General features: G+C 34.9%; 1 protein-coding gene across 1 annotated transcript in view; it reads left to right on the top strand.

Moving 5' to 3' along the window:
* Window positions 1-19,566, top strand: part of LOC127864939 (uncharacterized) — a 77,653-nt gene extending 58,087 nt beyond the window's left edge. Inside the window, exons 9-13 of the mRNA XM_052404831.1 lie at window positions 2,225-2,466; window positions 3,346-3,492; window positions 4,486-4,592; window positions 7,281-7,401; window positions 15,669-19,566. The gene's annotated coding sequence lies outside the window, so the exon portion shown is untranslated. The remainder of the gene's footprint in view (window positions 1-2,224; window positions 2,467-3,345; window positions 3,493-4,485; window positions 4,593-7,280; window positions 7,402-15,668) is intronic.
* The last annotated feature ends 3,714 nt before the right edge of the window (window positions 19,567-23,280 follow it).

Here is a 23,280-nt window from a genome sequence, read left to right as displayed (position 1 = left end):
GGTAAACAAGTTAAATCTAAGACCACTCTATAAGCCATATGTATTGACTCAATCATGTTCAAACTGGGTCAGAATGTTAATTTTTACATTGTCAAGGCCATTTTTGAAACTTCAAGTCTTCTGCCAAAGTTTTAAGTTGAACTAAGGTAAGTCTTCAGGGTCATCCTGACCCTCTTGTTTCAATAAGCAAGATGCAAATTATTTTCAAAGAAGGATATTGTGGATTGCTTTCAATTAAGGAACTTATTGATGTTTTTAAAGATAATTTTTGCATTAAAGAAATATGTTGTGTGTTGTGTTGTTCAGTGTACTTAAAATACTTATGGTGTTTAATTTTAAAAGAAAATGTATGTTTTCTAGTCATTCTATGTTCAAAGGTCCTCAGTCTCTCTTGCAACAACAAAAGCTGAAGTTGAAGTGTGAAAGAGAGAAAGAGTTGACATGAAATTGCTGCTTCAGCCTTAATTCGAACATCAGCAGCACAAGCAACAACAACACTTAAAATTCAGCAATCAACAGTTCGATTGACGAAGGCTTTCAAATGTATGAGACTTGAGAAAATTAAATTGGAGATTCACCTTTGGTGAATGTTTTTTTAAATATTTGAGCGGATAATAACAATTGAGGCTTGAAATGTGCTTAAAGTGTCGTCCACGCAGGCTAATCTGGGTTAACACTTGTAGCTGTAATGGTATTTGTTTGTATAAAGGAAGTCTTTTTGGCAAAAATCTAGCTAAGGCGGATTGTCGTCAGTAATTAGCCCGTGAGAACTGCACAGGCTAACTTGAGACAATACTCTACATACATTTATTCTATGCTTTCCGGTGGTTTAAAGAGAAATATCAGTGAAATAAAACTGGTATTTCACTGTTTTAAACAGTGAAACATAACAGTGAAAAATATCGATATTTTTCAGTTTTACGGTGAAATGACGTCATTTTTTCGACTAAATGACGTCATAAATACAGCGAAATTATCAAGCTTATCTCTTTTACAATATTAATAAGCAGTGAAAACAGCATTAAATAAAAAGAAAATGTGTTGGATTTGATGGAATATATATTTTAATTCACTTGTGATCATAAAAAATGAATATTTTCACTACCGCAGCCTGGCTGCGCCACTTGTGAAAATATTATTGTATATGATCACTCGTGAAATAAAATCGATATTCCATCGAATCCAACAAATATCCTCTATACATTTAACCCCATTTTCACGGAGTGAGGCTCAATTTTGTGAATATTCATATACATGTGGCATTATGATTCTGTCCATGTGACATTTTCATAGCTCGATGAACCAAATGCATCTACAAATTATAAACTCATTTATTTGTATTACCATTTTATTGTTCCATTCCCTTGTTGCGAAATTACATCATTATTTTGTGCCAACCTTTACACAGTAAATATGACATTACTGTTGGCATTTACCTGAACCCGAGCAGCGTAGGTTATGTTTGGGAGGCGGGTGGTTGACTTTTTAACTTCCATAATGATTGTTTCTTTTCATTTGTCTATGGCAAAATGACGCATTAAATGATGCCTTTAAACAAAAATGAAATCAGATACTATAGCGAGTTAGACAATTTTGATATTTCAGCCTATGTTAACTAAAAGTCTTTGTGTTGTAATTATAAGGGTTTAATAGTAATTAAAAATTATTTACTATGGGTAAAAATGTGGCGTCTTTTAGTGGTTTGCCTTTAACATTCTATCTGCTCTATATTTCAAAACATTGGATCATCATGATAATTGGTGATAATATTTTTTATCATAATCTCTCGTCCAAGTATTGTTAGCAGCCAGATCGACTTTAGCACTTTCAACATATGTTTTTGTTTAATGAACACAATTTGACCAAATTAAACTTGTCTGCCATTGCACTCACAATCACTGTAACACAGTTTTCTAAACAGGCGTATGTTGTTGGCAATCTCGTTGTTCATTTATTTGGATTATGAACTGAGTGAAAAAATGAGCCCTGTCTAAGCATAAATACCATAATAATTTATGCACTTGGCGTAATTTTCTTGACAATTTACATATCTTTCGGTGTACTGCTCACATTGCAAAACTGTGCAATGCTATGTAGAGTTTATGCCCTGTGTCTAACTTCATGTCAAATGGTGACTTGCCTACTTAAAATGACCTTGTTGAGATGAATAGGATAATCTTGTGCTGATGCAACTGTTTCACGTTGCTGCTATTTTATTTTACAGGAAAACATGTCAATTTACAAAGCACCCTTCCCTGAAAATCTGGCCAAGCTAATAAACAATGTGAATGCATCAACGTGACCCTTCAGAGAAACAGGATTCCAGGCCGAATGTCAAACCGTCTGGGCTCCAGCAGCAGCCTCAGCCGTGGGGGTCAGGTTCATGATGCACCTATGCTCTCAATGCTCTCTGAACATCTTAATCTCACAGCAACAGTGGATAACATGCCCTTCAAGTTGGGGATGGTAATGCATGATAATTTTATTAAAACCCACAAACCAAGTCTAAGAGAGGATGTATTTGAATCAATTTTCTGTTAGTTGGTTAGACAGATGGGAGTTTTGTCTGCATATTATGTAAAACAATTTTATCAAACCACATCTACATTTCTCAAGGGATTACATTGATACTTCAGTTTTGTGAACCCCATGAAGTCTGGGTTTGATTGGTAGATGGTCATCTTGTGACAAAGCCCTTACTTATCATTGGCCAAGTCACTTTTGCACAAGATCAAATTAATATCTTTGTATCTCACCACACATGGGAATTCAGAGGCTGTGTAACTTATATTCTTTTCAAGGTTATTAACTGGCATTGTGCCCACAGTTGTGTGAATTTTTTAATTTGTTAATAAAAAAGAAAGCATAAAGCATTTGCATCACTTGTAATCAATAATGTTTGATGAAGGAACAATCATTTTGCAATATGACAAATATTCCAGAATATATTTGTCTTTTGACGGATCTTGGTCAGTGTCTAGCAGTATCCTATCAACCAAGCCACGTCTGCAAAGCAGCAATTTGTCTTCCACGTTTGAGCTACCTATTTGCCACAGTGTGTTGTCCACTCAACATGGATTGTTTTAATAAAACAAATGGAGTTGTAGAAGATATTTGCCGATTCCTGTGTATGATCATAATTGTATATGACACAATACATCAACAACGCTCACGCATATGAACGGTAGCTTATACAAGTATTCATGCACACATTAAAGGATGATTTTCTTTATAATGTTCATTCATTATCAAAATTCGTTTCCAAACATTTTAACATATCGATATATTGACTAGGCTTTGATTTATTGTTTGATTTAATCACTTTTCCTCTCTTTTACTTACCAGGTTGAGGGTCTCCCAAAACCACCCAGTGCCTTGCGATGAAAACCTCCAACAGGACTGTGACCTTGCCCTTGGACTCACCTAATGGTCAGGTTCAAGGTCACATGGGCTTAGATAGTCACTGCAGTAAAAAAGTGTATGGTTTTAAAGGTACTTGTTCACAGATTTCATGAGTAGTTTGATTGACCAGACTGACATAACTAAAGCACATTTAAAGTGGCTATATATACATAATATAAAAAAACATACAAACATATAACTACAAAGAATACCAATATTTGCAGTATGGTATTGCGAATTGCTTTTACTGCTTTTAATACAAAATAATATTAATTATCTCAGTTAAAAACCCCAAAAAAGGCAGTTTTTATAATTTTCTTTCTTAATTTTGTATATTAATTACTTTAGGTTATTCCATAAACTGTGTTGTTGTGGTTTTAATAATGTTTGAAAAATGATATTGAAAACTCGATGACCAAGTTATATTATATTGTTCCATCTGTATTTGTAAACAAAATGACTGCAGAACAGGACATCACTACGTTAATGTATTAACATTTACCTTTAAATTTGTATTTTTTTTACAATTTTGTATTTGTATACGGGTGGTGCGGTAGTCAAGTGGTAACACACTGGTCTACCAATCCAGAGGTCCCCGGTTCAATTCCTGGCCTAGGCACTGAAAAGTGCTTCAAGTGTTTCCCACCTATCTAGAGATGTACTGGTATGAAACCCAGGTAATTCTCGCGTGTATCGGTTCTATACACTGAGCACGTAAAAGAACCAAGGGATCTATTCGCAAAGAGCTAGGGTATCGCACCTCTCAATACTGTCTCTTCTGCTTGCTGTCTATTCAGCAAAAACCAAGGACCCCATTGGAAATAAGTGTTTGCACTTTCATGGGTTATCCTTGACTGCAAGGTTAAAAGAAATACACATACACATTTATCAAAATGACTAAAAAAGGGCATCAACAGAAACATGTTCATTTAAATATTGCTCAATCACTGACAGTAAACGGAAATTCTACAGAAAGAAAAATACTTAAAAATATTGCTCCATTGTTTTACTGTAAACGAATTGACTACAGAACAGGAATGTATCTTTAAACATTTCTCTTAAAATATTTTATATAATTTTCAGTAAAGAAGACTTCACAACATGACATCCGAGACTGCAGGGACGAAATGACTCACGTCAGCAGAGGAAGCCAAGACACAATACGAGAATTTCCAGCGGCTTACCTGCTTGTATGGGTTTATTTTAAACCTAATTATTATATGATTTAGTTAGGTAATTATATATATTTATATAGTTTAAATATAGATTTGATATTATTCACTGAAGTAAAAATATGGAAACAATTATTACAATATTTATGTTCAACCACAGCCAGCCAGTAAATTGTTTGTTTCTAAAAAAAATGCAAATGTGTGTCGAATATCAATAGGACATTACGTTTGTCAACAACAGTGCACACAATCTGACACTTTTTTTCCACCATACTTTTTGTCAGTTTGTAAGGATGCAATTAAAAAGAGTGTGTATCGGACTTTGCATCAGACCCCTATTAGAAGTAGAGCCCTGCCTATAAAGAGACTAATCCAGTACCGACCTGTGCACATGTCAATTGCAATAATCAAGCTGTCAGAATTGCACTTGTCTTTGGCTTATTCTCAGATGAGTCGCTATATCAATGTATTTAATGTTATTTTTTACCTTAAAAAATAACAGTGTGTAAATGTAAACCCTGTAAATTCAAGTGATTTCAAAATAAAACACATGCAAATGACTTTTAAACTGTCCTCACGTTAGTTTCTGTTTTTGTACTGAACATAAAAAAGTGTTGCATTTGGTAAATCTTCATTTATGAATAACACTTTTTCTAGAACAAGTACATGTATATTTAAACCCTTTCTTGTTAACCTGCCTCGTGTATTTTATGCCCCACTTCAAAGAAAAGGGGGTATATTATTTTGCAGGATGTTTGCCAGTCTGTCGTTGGGTGTGTTGGTAGACCAGTTGATTTCCTATAACTAACTCGTCAACGAATTGATCTATTGGCTTGATACTTCACATGTGCATTGGTCTTGGACAGTAGATGACCTCTATTGAAATTGGGGTCACTACTTCAAAGGTCATGGTCACTGTCCAGGGTTTTTTTTTACTAAGAAAGTGACGCCGATATTCGGCGTCTTCCCCTCACAGAATTTTTCCCCTCAAAATACAATTTCCCCACCAAAAATATAATTTTTCACCAAAATATAATATTTTCTCTCAAAGAAATGTTTATTTTTCCTTTGGGCATTCGACAATTATCCAATTTGCACCATGGACAACGATTTCGCTCTCTCTCTCTCCAGACGAACACAAAAAATCTGTGAATCCCAGTTATTCTAAATATAGCTCTTAAATTACGTCATGTAAACTGGGCAACTAATCGTAATAATCATGTGACTATTTTACTGGGTACCGGTCTTGCGCGAGAAAGGTGTTTCGTCAATTAAATACCGGAAACCAGTCGAATTTTCATCCGGGCTATATGCAAGCCAAGATATAAACGTGAAAACAGAAAAAAATCTCACAATTGGCGTTTTTACACAAACAAAATAAAACATTCGGACTCGGAAGATACTGAACGCATCGAGGCATTTTCTAAGAAAGAATCATCGAAAACCGTTATAACCCATCAGGATTCTGAGGTAATCAACATCGAACATTGTGAAAGTGAAAGTAGACAATCGGCAGCTGCTGCTCCTTTCCCTTCCAATACTGTAGCAGATCAAGATCGTCAACCCATTCAATATTCATCATGAAATTGAAATCACAAAATTGACATCGTCCCCCGGCCCCAGTACAGAAATATAGTTGAAAACATTTCCCATTATTAGATCTACACCTGCAACTTTATTAAGGACTTTGACTTTAATACGTGTTAAATGTGTTTAAGAACAAAAAGGACAGAGACAAGCCTCTTTTGATGAGTTATAGACATTGAAATGAACAGTTTTTATTTTTTCCCCTAATATGTCTCTTTCGCACTCTTTTTTCCCCTTTCACCCAGCGTCCAGCGTCTTCCCCTTTCTCTAAAAAAAACCCCTGCTGTCACAATAATTGTGAAAATCATCTGATCAATAACTTGTCAGCAAATTTACCAATAGGCTTGATACTTCACATATACATTTGCCTTGGACAGTAGATGACCCCTATCGAAAATGGGGTCGCTAGGTCAAAGATCAATGTCACAATACATGTGAAAATCCTTTCCGATCTATCAATGGTCAACAAATTGACCTATTGGCTCGATACTTGACATGTACATTGACCATGGACGGTAGATGTGCCCTATTGAAATTGGGGTCTCTAGGTTAAAGGTCAAAGTCACTGTCACAATAAGTTCGAGAATCGTTTCCAATTAATAACAAATTTACCAATTGACTTGAGACCTCACATGTACATCAGTCTTAGACAGTAGATGATGTCTATTGAAATTTGGGTCACTAGTTCAAAGGTCAAGGTCACTGTGACATTAAGTGTTAAATTGGTATCAATTTGATATGTCATCAAAGGATTGAGTGATGGGTGTCAAGGCTCTGTTTTAGGAGGCATCTGTCTGAGACCGCGGAGCTCTTGTTTTTATTAAAACATTCTTTAAATAAAGTTTGGTGATAAACCAAAATGAACTATTGTTCTCTCTCTCTATTGATTTTAGCTTCAATGCATTGAATGCATTCTCAGTTTCAACACGCTTTACAACTCTTGAACATCGTGGGCACAAGGTGGGCTTTAGTTAAATCTTTTGACATTACCTTGTTGATATGATAGGTCGAGGCACTGACAAGCGTTTTGTCGGGTTGAAATCAGTTGGGTTTGTCCTTGAAAACGCTAATATTGCCTTGAATTTGTTTTGTTTGAGGCATGATTTACTTTTATTCCAGAAAACCTGGGTAGCAGAGCAATGAGTATGTCCCAGGAGCATTTGCAGTAATCGTCCTAGATTATGAGATTCCCATGCTCCACAACCCTAAGTCTATGAACATCATGCAGAGCGAACCTTGGGTTAGTTTTCCTTTTTCATGGCCTCACTTTCAGAGATTTGGGTGCATGTAGATTTAACCTTGTGTGTCAATACATCCTTCAATCCAGCTGTGGGTTTTTTTGGTCGTGTGTGATCTAAAAAAGTATTGCTCCTAATGTGACAAAACCAGACATATTAACAATCATGTGAACTTGCCTTCTTGTTTATTTGCCTTCTTGTTTATTATACCCCCACAAACGAAGTTTAGGGGGTATATAGGATGAGCTAGTCTGTCGGTCGGTCGGTAGGTCTGTATTAAGTGTCCGCTTTCTAATTCAAGTTGTTTTCATTCGATCTTCACCAAACTTGGTCAGATGATGTCTAGGTCTAGTTCGAATATGGGTCATGCCGAGTCAAAACTAGGTCACGGGGTCACTTGGTGAGTTATAAAAATTGAGCATGATGTCTAGTACGTTTTAAAAATTGAGCATGGTGTCCACTCTCTTATTCAATTAGTTTTCTTTTTTTTTATTCCATTTTTAGCTCGATTATTATATATGAAATATATATAGTGGAGCTATCCTACTCAACCCGGCGTTTCCGTTGGCGTGCAAATGTTAACGTTTTCGTACTACCCCAATTATTTTAATTGTCCCTTGACATATTGCTTTCATAATTTGCATACTTGTTAACCAACATGACCCCAACCTATAAACAAGAGCAGACAACTGTATCAAGCATTTCGACAGAATTATGTCCCCTTTTATACTTAGAATATGCATTATTGATAAATCTATGTTAAAGTTTGCATACTACCCCAACTATTTCCTGTGTTCTTGACATATTGCTTTCATATTTTGCATACTTGTTTACCAACATGACCCCAACCTATTAACAAGAGCAGACAACTGTATCAAGCATTTTGACAGAATTATGGCCCCTTTTATACTTAGATAATTGAACATTTTGCTTAAATTGCCATAGCTACTTTATTTATGATCAGATTTTATTAATACTTTGACAAAACAACACTTACCTGAATACCACAATGGATTCCACCCAAACAAAACTCCACGCCCCAACCCAGAATCCCTGCCCCCCCCCCAAAAAAATAAATAATGATTTTCCTTTTTTTTACTTTTGAAAGATCATCTTATAAATGACCCCATCCCCACATTATATCCCACTCTCAACTAAGGGTATCACGTTTACAGATTTTTCTAAACGTTTAAACGAAATTAAATAAACGAAACGTTACTTTTTAAACGGTATCCCTATGTCCGTTTTAAAAGCATCAGTGCCTTTGCATCTCAAAACTGAAAGTAGCAATTATTTCCGGAAGTCATATTTAGTGCATATCCCATTCGCGCAATGACGTCATATTAAAACCAACTGTTCTCGTCGTTGTCGAACCATTGGGTTACACTTTGTCTACTTACATGCGGTAATATTTTGTAACAAAGACGAATTAATATCGAACCAACATTCCTTTAATAAGAGTAAACCGGTTTTAAAATTGTCAATGTTTTACTTAACACGATGTACATCAAAAGATGCATAATTCAATTAAGGTAAAAATATTCCTAGACAGAGATTGTTCGCCATATCTCTTGAAATGAATGCCGATGAAGAAAAGTCGGAAAAATTTCCTCGTGCACTTTGTGCCGACGCGCGTCGAATGGTCAAGACGATTCGGGTCATGCTCATGCAACAAAAGGCTGGAATTTCGTGATGACGCGCGTTAAATATTCAAGACGTCTAGTCCGTACATAGTGTATTGTTATGTTTATGGTATTGTGAATAAGGGGCATGTGGTGCACGTGATACAAATAGTTTTAATACGAGTCTTTTTCAGCAGCTGTTAACAAGTTTTGCAACGTCGTAACGTAATGAACTAAACTGATTTATATTGATATTGACTGTCGTTTAAACGTTTACAGTTTTTGTAAACGTTTTTGACCAAAACACGAAACGCGACCGTTTAAACGTGATACCCTTACTCTCAACCCCCCTACCCCACCGAAAAATAATTTTTTCCTTTTTTTTTTTTTTGAAAGATCGTCTTAAAAATTATTGAATATGAACAATTTCCCCATGATGGCTTACGTTATACTCTCAAGCACTTGAATAGTCGAGCGCGCTGTTCTCTGACAGCTCTTGTTTATTTCCTTCGTAAACATAATACATCTAGCATATAACATAATACATAATATGTCAAATATACACACAATAAGTATGTTTGTTTCACAATGTATTACTATATAATGGTACATAGCATTTTTGAAGACTATGATTGTTGTAGATAAAGCATGTGTATGTTGCCTATTATATATTACTAGAAATACATACATTGAGCAAAATGTTTCACAAAGTTTTTTATATTACTTGTGATACATAGCATCTATGAAGACAATAGTTGGTGTGAAATGAATATGTTTGAAATAGTTTCAAACAATATTTAAAAGTTTGCAAAAATGGTGTACACAGGTCAATAAAGGTTATAACACAAATATACAAAAAAGAAAGCAAAAAAGGGGTGTTTTGTTGCTTTAAGGTAGGTGTTCTTATGTAAGTGAGTATGTGTAAAGATGTTTTTAGGGTATGTGTATAAATTGGGCATAACAAATGCCCAGCGAGTATTAAATATATGTAGTTTGTTTTGTGTTGTTGGGATTCATTCCTGGAGTTAAATTCTAGTATTAAAAAATAGTATAAAAGTTTCTACTAGTGGTGTTGTTTTCTCCTGTTTGCATTTAAAGATAAAATATTTAGCCAACTATATTATGAAGTTAATGACATGTGAATTGTTTGCATCAGCTGGGGTCAAATTACAAAATGATATAGTTGCATAATTTAGCTCCAAGTTTTCTAACGTTTCTAACTTGTCGTAAATAAAGTTTTTTATATCCATCCAAAACTTTGGAATAGGATGACAATCCCAGAATAAGTGAAAATTCGTTTCTGTGTGCATATTATAAAAATCACATAATGTTGATGGAACGAGATTGCATTTATGGAGGAAAGAATTGTTTGGTAAAATGTGCATGAGGTATTTATATTGGAAGTTTCTAAGTTTGGTTTCAATAGTTAATTATGCCTCCCTTCGAAGAAGAGGGGGTATATTTCTTTGCTCATGTCGGTCGGTCTGTCAGTCGGTCTGTTGGTCCGTCCACCAGGTGGTTGTCAGATGATAACTCAAGAACGCTTGGGCCTGAAACTTCATAGGTACATTGATCATGACTCGCAGATGACCCCTATTGATTTTGAGGTCACTAGGTCAAAGGTCAAGGTCACAGGTGAAGGTCACAGTTACTGGAAATAGGCATTTTAAGGATTTAGCATGGTTCAAACAAGGGAAACAACTACCGTTTATGCATGTTCTTTATGCCTCTCTTCGAAGAAGAGGGGTTATATTGCTTTGCTCATGTCGGTCGGTCTGTCAGTCGGTCTGTCGGTCCGTCCACCTGGTGTTTGTCAGATGATAACTCAAGAACGCTTGGGCCTAGGATCATGAAACTTCATAGAAACATTGATCGTGACTCGCAGATGACCCCTATTGATTTTGAGGTCACTAGGTCAAAGGTCAAGGTCACAGGTGAAGGTCACAGTTACTGGAAATAGGCATTTTAAGGATTAAAAATGGTTCAAAATAGGGAAACAACTACCGTTTATGCATGTTCTTTTTGTTACAGCATTTGCCTCCCGTGTAATATATTTAAATTTTACCAAATGTAAGGCTTACTGCATTTTTGTAATGCATTGTATCAACCACCACCACCACCGTTGTTCACAGTGACAAAAAATGTATTCACACAATGGCTGCTACTACAACTTATAGCCCATATAGGGGGGCATGCATGTTTTACAAACAGCCCTTGTTTGATTGGTTGGTTGAAGATGTTTCTTTGGTTAATGTTTTGATTATTCAGAGTTTCTTTCCATTTATCAAATTGTTTGAATACTTCTGGTTTTTGTTTTAGTATAAGTGCTTTATATACCATTTGCAAGCTTTTGTATTTTCTGTTATTTCGTTAAACTTGTTGCGGTGTGGTATAAATAATTTCGTTTTCTTTTAGTCTATGTTTCAATTCAACAGGTATGCTATTTACAATTTGATGGTATTTTATAAAGTCTTTTTTATCTATTTCATAAAGGTTTATTATATCTTGAAAACTGTAAAATGATCTTTTCCTGAAATCATATATATGTTCAATAAATTGAATACCTCTGTCGTACCATGTTTTTATAAAGAAAGTTTTATTTTCGTTTTTTATAAATGAGTTATTCCAGATAAGTTGTTTTTGTACAAATATTTCATCTTTTTCTAACGCAATGCTGAGCCAACCACTCAGAATGTTTTTTAAGAATACGGATTTTATGTTAAGGTCTTTAACTTCCTTTTCATGATAGTTTGATTTAAAAATCAACGTTCCACCATAACTATTTAGCATATTGGTGTATAATTTGATCAGTTTTGAATCTGGTTCAAATATATATCTTTTTTAGCTCATCGATTTTTTGAAAAAAAATTATGAGCTATTGTCATCACCTTGGCGTCGGCGTCCGGTTAAGTTTTGCGTTAAGGTCCACTTTTCTCAGAAAGTATCAATGCTATTGCATTCAAACTTGGTACACTTACTAACTATCATGAGGGGACTGAGCTGGCAAAGTTAGATAACTCTGGCGTGCATTTTGACTGAATTATGTGCCCTTTTTATACTTAGAAAATTGAAAATTTTGGTTAAGTTTTGCGTTTAGGTCCACTTTTTTCAGAAAGTACCAATGCTATTGCATTCAAACTTAGTACACTTACTTACTTTCATGAGGGGACTGGGCAGGCAAAGTTAGATAAATCTGGCGTGCATTTTGACAGAATTATGTGCCCTTTTCTATACTTAAAAAATTGAAAATTTTGGTTAAGTTTTGTGTTTAGGTCCATTTTATTCCTTAAGTATCAAAGCTATTGCTTTCATACTTGCAACACTAACTAACTATCATAAGGGGACTGTGCAGGCAAAGTAATGTAACTCTGACTGGCATTTTGACAGAATTATGTGCCCTTTTTATACTTAGAAAATTAAAAATTTGGTTAAGTTTTGTGTTTAGGTCCACTTTATTCCTACAGTATCAAAGCTATTGCTTTCATACTTGCAACACTTTTTAACTATCATAAGGGGACTGTGCAGGCAAAGTTATGTAACTCTGACTGGCATTTGGACGGAATTATGGGCCCTTTATACTTAGAAAATTGAAAATTTGGTGAAGTTTTGTGTTTTGGTCTACTTTACCCCTAAAGTATCATAGATATTGCTTTTATACTTGGAACACTTGCAAACTATCATAAGGGTACAGTAAAAGGACAAGTTGCATAACTCTGGATGTCATTTTAACGGAATTATGGCCCTTTTTTGACTTAGTAACTTTGAATATATGGTTAAATTTTGTGTTTCGATCCACTTTACTTCTTAAGCATCAAGGCTATTGCTTTCAAACTTCAAATACATTCATGCTATCATGAGGTTACTGTACCTGGCAAGTTGAATTTTACCTTGACCTTTGAATGACCTTGACTCAAGGTAAAATTATTAAATTTTGCTCAAATTGCCATAACTTCTTTATTTATGATTAGATTTGATTGATACTTTGACAAAACTACTCTTACCTGACATACCACAATAGACTCCACCCAAACCATCCCCCGTGTCCCCCCCCCCGAATTCCCCCCCCCCCTATTTTTTTTTTTTAAGATCTCACAAATGACAATCACACCCTCACACTATACCCCCCACCCCCCCCCCCCCCAGTTTTTTTTAACTGTTAAAAAATACAACTATTTATTTTTATTATCTTATGTTTGAAATACCGTCCAACCATCGCACCCAAGAATCCCCCCCACCTCCCCTCCCCCCACCCGAATCCCCCCACCCCTAAATCCTAATTTTTTTTTTAAGATCATCTCACAAATTACCACAACAGCCTCACACTATACCCCCCCCCCCCTCACCCTCCCCAATTTTTTTTGAAACGGTTAAAAAACAAATATTTATTTTTATTATTTTATGTTTCAAATACCGTCCAACTCCCCCCCCCCGCATTTTTTCGCATTTATGGAAGATAATGAAATAAATGTCCACACCCCCAAACTATACACCCCTCTTCTCTCCACCCCTTCCTCCTTTGTGATTGAAAATGAGAGTCCCTTCACCTTTAAAAAGAAAATAGATGAGCGGTCTGCACCTGCAAGGCGGTGCTCTTGTTTCCAACTGGCTTTGAGGGATTTTAAGAATATTTCAATATCTAACATTTTTAAACCACCTTCGGCAGAATCCTGTGTGATTCCCTTTCTGGCAACTTGATCTGGTTTTTCGTACCACAGAAATTTATATTTGAGATTATGTCTTGAGATGGGTTTGGTAAAACTGTTAATGCATATACAAGCTTGGGTATTGCACAAGTTTTCAACACTGTAATTTTTCCAATTAAAGATAGTTTCCTACGCTTCCATTGATTTAAACAAGTTTCAAAAGCATGAATTTTTCCCGGAATATTTAGTGACATTTCTACGGGATCGTTGCTAAATTCTATTCTTAAAGTTGAAACATGGTTGGAGCTCCAGATAAATTCTTTGTGTTTGCAAAGTTCAATTTGACTATTTTTAAGTGCTCCTAGCTTAAGGATTTTACATTTATGCCTATTTAATGATAGACCAGATATTACTTCAAATGCTTCTATGATTTTTATTCATGTTTCGAATGATGTTCGAGAACCATCAAGTATGAAAGAGGCGTCATCAGCAAAAAGCGACTGTTTTAATTCTACATTATTAATTGTTATTCCTTTGACTTGTGTGTTAAGTTCAATGTCTATCGACATCTGTCAATGCAAATAATTAAAAGGTAAGGAGATAAAGGACATCCTTGTCTGACCCCTCTTTGTATACTGAAAATATCTGAAAAATGACCATTATTTGTAACCTGGATGTTGCATCTTTATAAAATAGCATTACCCACTGTAAGGTATGCTCACTAAATCCGAAATGGCGGAGGCATTTAAACATAAATCCATGATCCAGACTGTAGGAGGCTTTATTAAAATCTGAAAAAATAGGAGACCGTTTTCATTACTTTCATCCATTAGTTAAATAATTTCATGCAAAAGTCTTACGTTTTCGCCATTATATCTTCCTTTGATAAATCCTGTTTGATTTACACTGGTTATATTATTTAAATGAGGTTTTATACAATTGGCAATGGATTTTGTGGCTATTTTGTAATCAACGTTAAGAAGTGAGATGGGCCTCCAGTTATCGATCAAAAGGGTGTCCTTTCCGGTCTTAGGTAGTAAAGTAATTATGCTTTATTTTTGCAATTCTGTTAGATTATTGGTGTCTAAAGAATAGTTAAGAGAATTAACGACATATTGCAATTCCAAAATTGTAAAATTCTGCAGATATGCCATCTGATCCTGGACTTTTATTGTTTGTCATGTCTAGCAGTGCTTTAGCGCATTCATACTCTGATAGGTATTTTTGTTCATTTTGCGTTTGTTCTGGGTTTATTTTATTGCAGATATTGGTATAGAAACGTTCATGATTGTTTATATCTATATTGTGTCTTTTTTATAAAGATTTTCATAAAATTTGGCAGTGTTTTAATATTTCGTTTTGATCTTGTATTACGGCATTATAATTAGTTTTTAGTTGTTCAAGTAGTTTTCATCAGAGCTTCACCAAACTTTGTCAGAAGTTGTTGCTATATGATGTTTAGTTCAAGTTCAAACATGGGCCTTGCCGGGTCAAAAACTAGGTCACGGGGTCACTTAGTGCATTTTAAACATTGAGCATGGTGTGCGCTTTTTTGTGAAGACAACATGCAAAATCACCTGTGTCAATGCGGCATGTGGGGGTATTCGTCAAAGCTCTAGTATTGGTTCATTTATTTCATAGTAGTGAAGTTTTCAGTCAAAAGTAAAATGTGGTTGCATCGGTTGCCTTTTGCCTACCTCACACATACATCTCAGTAAAACTCTTCTCCAACACGTTTTATTTACTATTGGCTAGTTGGCCCTTTCTTATTGTTATTAATGATTAGGTTATATTTTTCCAATGGAAGAAATGTATGTTTCTCAAATATCAACCCATATTTCCTGATTGATGGTGAGATTTATAGTTAGTTGGTAATAAAGTGGTTATGATTAACTTTTAATGTAACTCAATGTATAAAAGTGCTGTTCTTGTTCTTGTTTATCATTGGTAATACACATACAATGAACAACTGACATTAACTGTTATGAATCTTTCTTTTTTCAGACGTCCCTTGACAAAATCAAACCAGCAAATCAGAAGGACAGCCTGCTGCTACCGTTGTTATCATATTAACCCCATACCGAAGAAGCTCAGAGATATAAATGCTGTTTAAGATGTGCTAGTCTCTGCATACCCATGTCTGGTGTGAACATGTACAATTGAAGGTCTCTACATACCCCATGTCTGGTGTGAACATGTACAATTGAAGGTCTCTACATACCCAATGTCGGGTGTGAACATGTACAATTGAAGGTCTCTACATACCCCATGTCGGGTGTGAACATGTACAATTGAAGGTCTCTACATACCCCATGTCTGGTGTGAACATGTATAATTGAAGGTCTCTACATACCCCATGTCGGGTGTGAACATGTACAATTGAAGGTCTCTACATACCCCATGTCTGGTGTGAACATGTATAATTGAAGGTCTCTACATACCCCATGTCTGGTGTGAACATGTACAATTGCAGGTCTCTGCATACCCCATGTCGGGTGTGAACATGTACAATTGAAGGTCTCTACATACTCCTTGTCTGGTGTGAACATGTACAATTGAATGTCTCTCTATATACCTCATGTCTGGTGTGAACATGTACAATTGAAGGTCTCTACATACCACATGTCTGGTGTGAACATGTACAATTAAAGGTCTCTACGTACCCCATGTCCGGTGTGAACATGTACAATTGAAGGTCTCTACATACCCCATGTCTGGTGTGAACATGTACAATTGAAGGTATCTACATACCCCGTGTCCGGTGTGAACATGTACAATTGAAGGTCTCATCTTTGAAATTGGGACAGGTGGAAAATTAATGAATTGATGCAGACAGAAGTCGCATAATGACAAATCACAACAAAAAGTGGAAATCCAGACAGTCTTGTGGCCAGCCATGTTCTTATGTGACCATCCAAGTTGTGTTTAAAGAAAACAATAGTTCATGTTTTATTGGAACTATGATGCTGATAGTCATTTTCTGTATAAGGCTTTTATGAACTATATTTAAATACTCAGTATAATAAGATTAAGATTACGTGATAAAAGCAATAATGAACAATATAATTTTAAGAGCAAAATTAGCAAGTCTATCCAATTACTGTGTCTGTATTATGAAATTTTATTTTGGAAATGTTAAGGAAAATATAATGTTACTAAATATATGTCTATTAATGCTGATTTTAACATTTGTCAAAGCTGTTTAAATGATGCTGGTAACTTTGACAAAATTGAAAGAAAATGTATTCTTTTCATGTAATGAGACATGCTTGAGTTTTTTTTTGGCTTTATGTGTAATATAGAGGTGGTAGTTACACACATTGTTTACACCGGTGGATAATTTTAAAGTTAAGGCTTTGATACTCTTACGTGTGCCCATTGGTGTCAGGTGTTTTTGTCAAGCATCTTGTTTATTATCTTAGTATTTCAAGACAATATTGATTAATTTTAGACAAAATCATTTAATCTTCCTTAAATTGTCTATTCTGTATTTACTTCCAGTTATTTATTAATTTGCTTAAACATGATTGAAGAATGACTTGTTTGTTGCTTAAAATGCTTTGAGCATTTAAAAACGAAAATATAAGATGTGGAAATAATGTCTAAAGTTATGATAATTATTTTTTGTTTTTGTAAAGTTAATTATGCTTTATATGTTTGTGTATAGACATTTAGACGACCAGATTAACCTGACCAAGAATTCTTGATCAATGTGTATATCCGTCACTTCATTTGTCATTTGTATATAGAGCGATTGCGAAATGATCGTATTGTTAATGAAAATCATGCGTTTATTGTTGCCATTTTGATTTTCGCTGTTAACATGTATTTGTACAAACAATTTTCATCATGTACATCTTTTAGATGCCAGATAATAAAAACAAACATTGCTTGTGGAGATGCTCATTTAAAACTTTCTTAATGATACAGAACAACACATTCTGAAGAGGCTAATAAATTATGCTTTAGGCAAAAGGAACATCTTGTTATTAGTATATGTACTGCGTTTCATTAAATAAAGTCAAGCAACTATTGAAATATTGGTATAACTTTGTTTTGCATTATCTTAAGAACAATTAATATATACTACTTGGAAATCAGTCAATTGCAAATCAAGCGAGAGTGATTTAACATGCTAACACTTGTCAATAATTGAATTGTCTCTCTTTGTACGTAAGATATAGGGATGTTGTTGCTTGAAAAACAAAGTTGTATCCGTTGTTAGATAATGCTTTTGTTCATCTCTCAACATAACATGAGTACATTCATACAGTTATTAAACATATGACACTCTTTATTCTCAGCCATCAGTTTGTATTGGGATTTTGTAGAATACTTACTAAACTAATATACGTCTGTTTAATGAATTAATAGCTATGGTACAATATGATACTAAGCGTTACAAAACATGTGTAATAAAAATATAATGTCATTTATTTGAAATCATAAAATTTAGTTGTCCATACAATGCTTACAGTTTTGCAAATGTGATGATAAAGGAAATGTTCTGCTCAAAATGTCTTTTTAAGACATGTGAAAATTGTAGCAATCATATTGTACTTGTATTTATATTATACATGATAAGAATTTACTTACAGATGATGATAGCGGCAGTTTACTATTTGTGTTACAGTTTGTTTCACTCGACCATTAGACCATATTTCCTTAAAAATGTGATTGTTTATATTGAACTTTATTTGAATGCATGAAACACAATTGTTCTATTACTTAACAGCTGAAAATAGCTTGATGTTTGTAAAATTGTATGAAATGTTTCAAATAAATCATATTGATTACATAGAAAATAAAATTACATTTTGCGTTACTTTGAATGCATAACAAACAATTGTTACCATACAATCATATTAGTATTGAACTTAATTAATACTTTTAGATGCAATTTTTACAATAATGTGTTAATATTGTCATCCATTCCAAATAAGCATTTTGCATTCGTAAATATAGGGTGTATATAAACTGCTTAGATGCCTTTTTTAAATTGCTTGTGTACGTCATATTGATTAAAGACTCTTATTTATTGCATATTTGTGTGTACCTATGTCTTACTTATCTCTTGATTGTCCTTAAATTACTGCAAATAGTATTTTAATAATGTTAAAATATTTATCTAAACTATAACCAGGTTATCTGTTAATTTTAGTTTCATACATTGTATTGTCTAGCTAATTAAATTGAAGTGGCTATATTCTCGCCAACATGCATTGTGGGTGTATGGTTTAGACAAAGCACATTACACAACTCATGTTGTTTTTCTCCATCATTAATAACCAATGTTTATTCCGTAGAGGTCGCATTATACTAAATATTTCAGTTGTGCAATGCTTTGCTCTCTTAATAAATCAGCACTATTTATTGATTTTTTATATGGGCACTTCCTATGACTTTATTCGTGAATATTTCTTTGAATGTGCGGTAGGGAAAACATTGTTTGCTTGAAGGTTAGAAACTTAATGTTGACATCTTGAAAGATGGCAGTAAACATTTAACTGCAGAGTAGCTGTGAAAAGATGTATGTTAAACAATGTAAGACAGAAGTCCACGCAAGATATGTCATGCATGCGATATGCATGAACTATCTTTTAAAAATAATTTGGATCTGAATTATCTTTAACAAATGGTATGGTTATGAGGGTCTCTATGTGCAAAATGTTGCATTTATTTAGTGTACAAGTTATTGCTTAAACATTGAATTTGTTATGGAAATAATATAGTTTATGTGACTTAAAGAGATATACATGTTTATGTTAGTGATGTGTTTTTGCTGATCCAAGTCTGTTCCTGCACACTATTTAAAGTAGATAACTACAAGTTATCTCATTTAAATGGGAAAAGTATTGTACTGTGAAAAAGTGTTGCGAGTTCAAATAAAAATACTATGAACCGTTGTATTAGTACTATATTTGCTCCCCTATTGAAACTAGGGGACACATATTGATTTTGGCCTATCGGTCCATTAGTTCGCCGTCATACTTTGGTCGACATTGGTTTACAGTCAATATCTTAAGAACTATTCCGTTAAGAGCTTTCAAATTTCACATTGTGATTGGCATTCGCGTAGATTTAATATCGTTTGATTTTGGATTTCTCCGGTAAAGTGTCAATGTCACAGGGGTCTCTAATGTGAAAATGGTAACAATGACTGGATTAAGACTTGAGCACACCATCGTCTTTGCATTCAGTATAAACGTAACGTTAAGGAAATCGCTTTAAGGAAAGACACCACTAAGACGTTTTCACACTTTTTATCATGGTGACAGAGACGTTATTGAGAGGTCGTCATACATAATAATTTTACTAAATTATGCTGGTAAATCCTAAAATTTGATAACTTTTGTGATGCAATTTGATGCTGACGAAGTCATGTCGCCAGAATAGCTGCATGCTATTGGTCAAAGCAAAATTTGCAAATGCAGACTACTTTCTGTTGATAACACAGTATTGTTTTCAATTTATCAAATAACACACATTTTAGGGAAAGACATTTATGAAAACCTATCGGTAAATGCCATTTGTCTTGTATTGTGAGACAGAACCACCTAAAAGTAGAGTGCCCATGATACATTTAGAAGGAAAATCATTAATTATCTAACCACACATGTGTGACGTATGCAAGTCAAAATAGTCTACGGACATTTGCCAGTTTGCTATAAACAACACAAGGTGAATTCACTTTTCTATCGGCAAGTATTGTGCTTAGATGTTCTATTTATAAGACGCAATGAGATTTGTACACGGGTCATGCAAAAATTGATCTTATGCAATATGATCCCAATGTAGCTTCAGCTAGGCCTGCGCAATCGCACAGTCTTGTAAGAATATGAATACTGAATAAACTACTCTGGAGTTATTACCAAACCTTGCGTGCCTTTTTTAAAGCGGAAAGCGTAGCCATTGATGGGAAAGTGCGCAGGCTTGGCTTGAGCTACTCTGGCCGCATATGCCATAAGACCGATTTTCGCATGACGTGGATGATATAGTTTTATTTGAATATGGGGAAAAAACTGCGTCTCAAAGCCTAATTACTTATTTGGCATATTAAATGTAAGTATAAATAAGAAACATATTTTATCTATGCCAATTAGAATATATCTGGTGGTTACAAGGTAGAAATCGGTCTTTTTTTGCGCTTTAGAACTTAAAAATAATCGCGTTTGTCGAAATGGACGTATACGTCTTGAAATCCTACTTACGGTTTTAAAAGCGGTACCGTTTAAAAGTAATAAATTACTTACTAACTAGGCTATATATTTAATTTTATCTATGTCAATTAGAATATATCCGATGATTACAAGGTATAAATCCATATTTTGTTGCGTTTTAAAACTTAAAAATAATCGCGTTTGTCGAAATGGACGTATACGTCTAGAAATCCTACTTTCGGTTTGTTTTAAAAGCGGAATCGTTTGAAAAATAATAAATTACTTGCTTAATAGGCTATATATTTAATTTTATCTATGTCAATTACAATATATCTGGTGTTTACAAGGTAGAAATCCGTCTTTTTTTGCGTTTTAAAACTTAAAAATAATCGCGTTTGTCGAAATGGACGTATACGTCTAGAAATCTTACTTTCGGTTTTAAAAGCGGTACCGTTTGAAAAATTGTTAATAACTTGCTAACTAGGCTTTTTGCTAACTAGGCTTTAGATTTAATGACAATTTTGCACATTTTCAAATTGCATCTATATGTATTGATTAACAAGTATTTCATTTATGGTCAGAGGCAAAGTGTGTGGCTTCAATCAACAAAACATTTGTTTTTATCACGAAGAAATACAAAATAAACCATGTGAGGACACATGATGCGTTCTCACGAAGTAAAATAATAAAACAGTACTTAAACTTTAGTTTTAACTTTAAAAACTTTAAGAACGTCTATTTTCTACCTTTATTTCTAAGTCAGGATTATTATTTTTTAATTTCTGGTGTGGTTTTGTGGTTTTTTTTGTTGTTGTTTCTTTGTTTGTTTTTTAGGGGGGGGGGGCAGTAGGAAACCCCACTTGTGCGGTATGGTGACAACCAACCAAACTCACATGCTGCCAAGAACGGGAATTGAACTGGATATGGACAATGTTTGATTCAATGCATTTTATTTGGTATTATTTTGATATTTTATTGACACGCGCAACGATGGACAAGTCCTGAGTATAGGAATAATCACTCTATATGCAGATGCTAACTCGTGACAGAAATTATTGTAACCATCCGCTTTTCTTTTATTTTAGACAAGTGACGAATGTCCTACACGATGCATATAAGAGCCGCGTTCTGAGAAAACTGGGCTTAATGCATGTGCGTTAAGTGTCGTATCAAATTAGCCTGTGCAGTCCGCCCAGGCTAATAAGGGACGACACTTTCCGCCTAAATTGGATTTTTGCTTAGAAAAGACTTCATTTAAACGAAATATTACATCAAAGCGGAAAGTGTCGTCACTGATTAGCTGTGCGGACTGCACAGGCTAATCTGGGACGACACTTAACGCACATGTTTTATGCCCGCTTTTCTCAGAACGCGACTCATATGGTTAGGGTTCTTGTTAATTTTCTATTACTAGACATGTCTTAATTCCATACGCCGAAGAGAGTTGTGTAAATATGCATTAACAAACACGGCATTGTTTGACCAAACATATTGACTTACAACAAATAAAAAGCATCTGATACGAAACATTTTATTTTGACAATCTTTTTATATAAACGATTGAACGGTTTTACATTTTACAATATATTTTCATAACGATTTTCCACACAAGAAATGACAACGCACGACAACCCATTAATTATGAGTTTCACCAAATTAAAGGTTCACACTTACGTCCGACATTCCTGTTGTAAATCTTGACGCTTCGGATGAGGAATATCTGCTCGAGATTCACCCATCATGAGACGTTGTGAGACGTTTCGAATTACGGCAAACTTATGCAATATATAAACGCAAAATCGGTCTTGAAGATGAATATCCAGTTTGGTACGATCAGGGACTTCTTCGATTACATTCCTAAGGTCGAGTCTAAATTACGAAAAATAAACGGACAGGAAAAAGCATTTCCAGTTTTAAGCGGTGCCTTTTTTCCTTACTCAGATTTTGAAAACGACACGTGGACGGGATATTTTACAACGCGGAATTGGCTGAAACGATTCACGCGCGAAATTGAGCTGCTAATCCGCGCAGCCGACGCGTTCAGCGCTTCAGCCTTTCACCAATGCAGGAAACCCAAAACAGTCTGCGCTGAATTCTCCAAATCCTACAAAGGTAACATGGGTAGGCTGCGGAACGCCAGGCGGGACGTTGGTATGTTTCAGCATCACGACGAGATCACCGGTACGTGTCTTCCGTTTGTTGTCTCAGACGACGAGGAGCGGCTTACCAACGCGTTCCGAAAGGCGCGGGAAGCGTTGGCCTTCGCGCTCAGTCTCTTGCTCACGAAGGGATCTGTACGCTCAACGACGGCACTGAAACACAGCTTCGACAAGGAGAGTCCAAGATTACTGCTCTTGTTGAACGAACTGAAATTTCAGGTTGAAAATTTGAAAATCGTAGTTGCGAAACCGGTTGAGCATGCGCGCGAGAACGTTGTAAGTGTATGCATTGCTCAG

This window comes from Dreissena polymorpha, chromosome 1, assembly GCF_020536995.1.
Source record: "Dreissena polymorpha isolate Duluth1 chromosome 1, UMN_Dpol_1.0, whole genome shotgun sequence".
NCBI lineage: Eukaryota > Metazoa > Mollusca > Bivalvia > Myida > Dreissenidae > Dreissena > Dreissena polymorpha.
The sequence above is the reverse complement of the archived record's forward strand: the minus strand, read 5'-3'. Positions and strand labels throughout refer to the sequence as shown.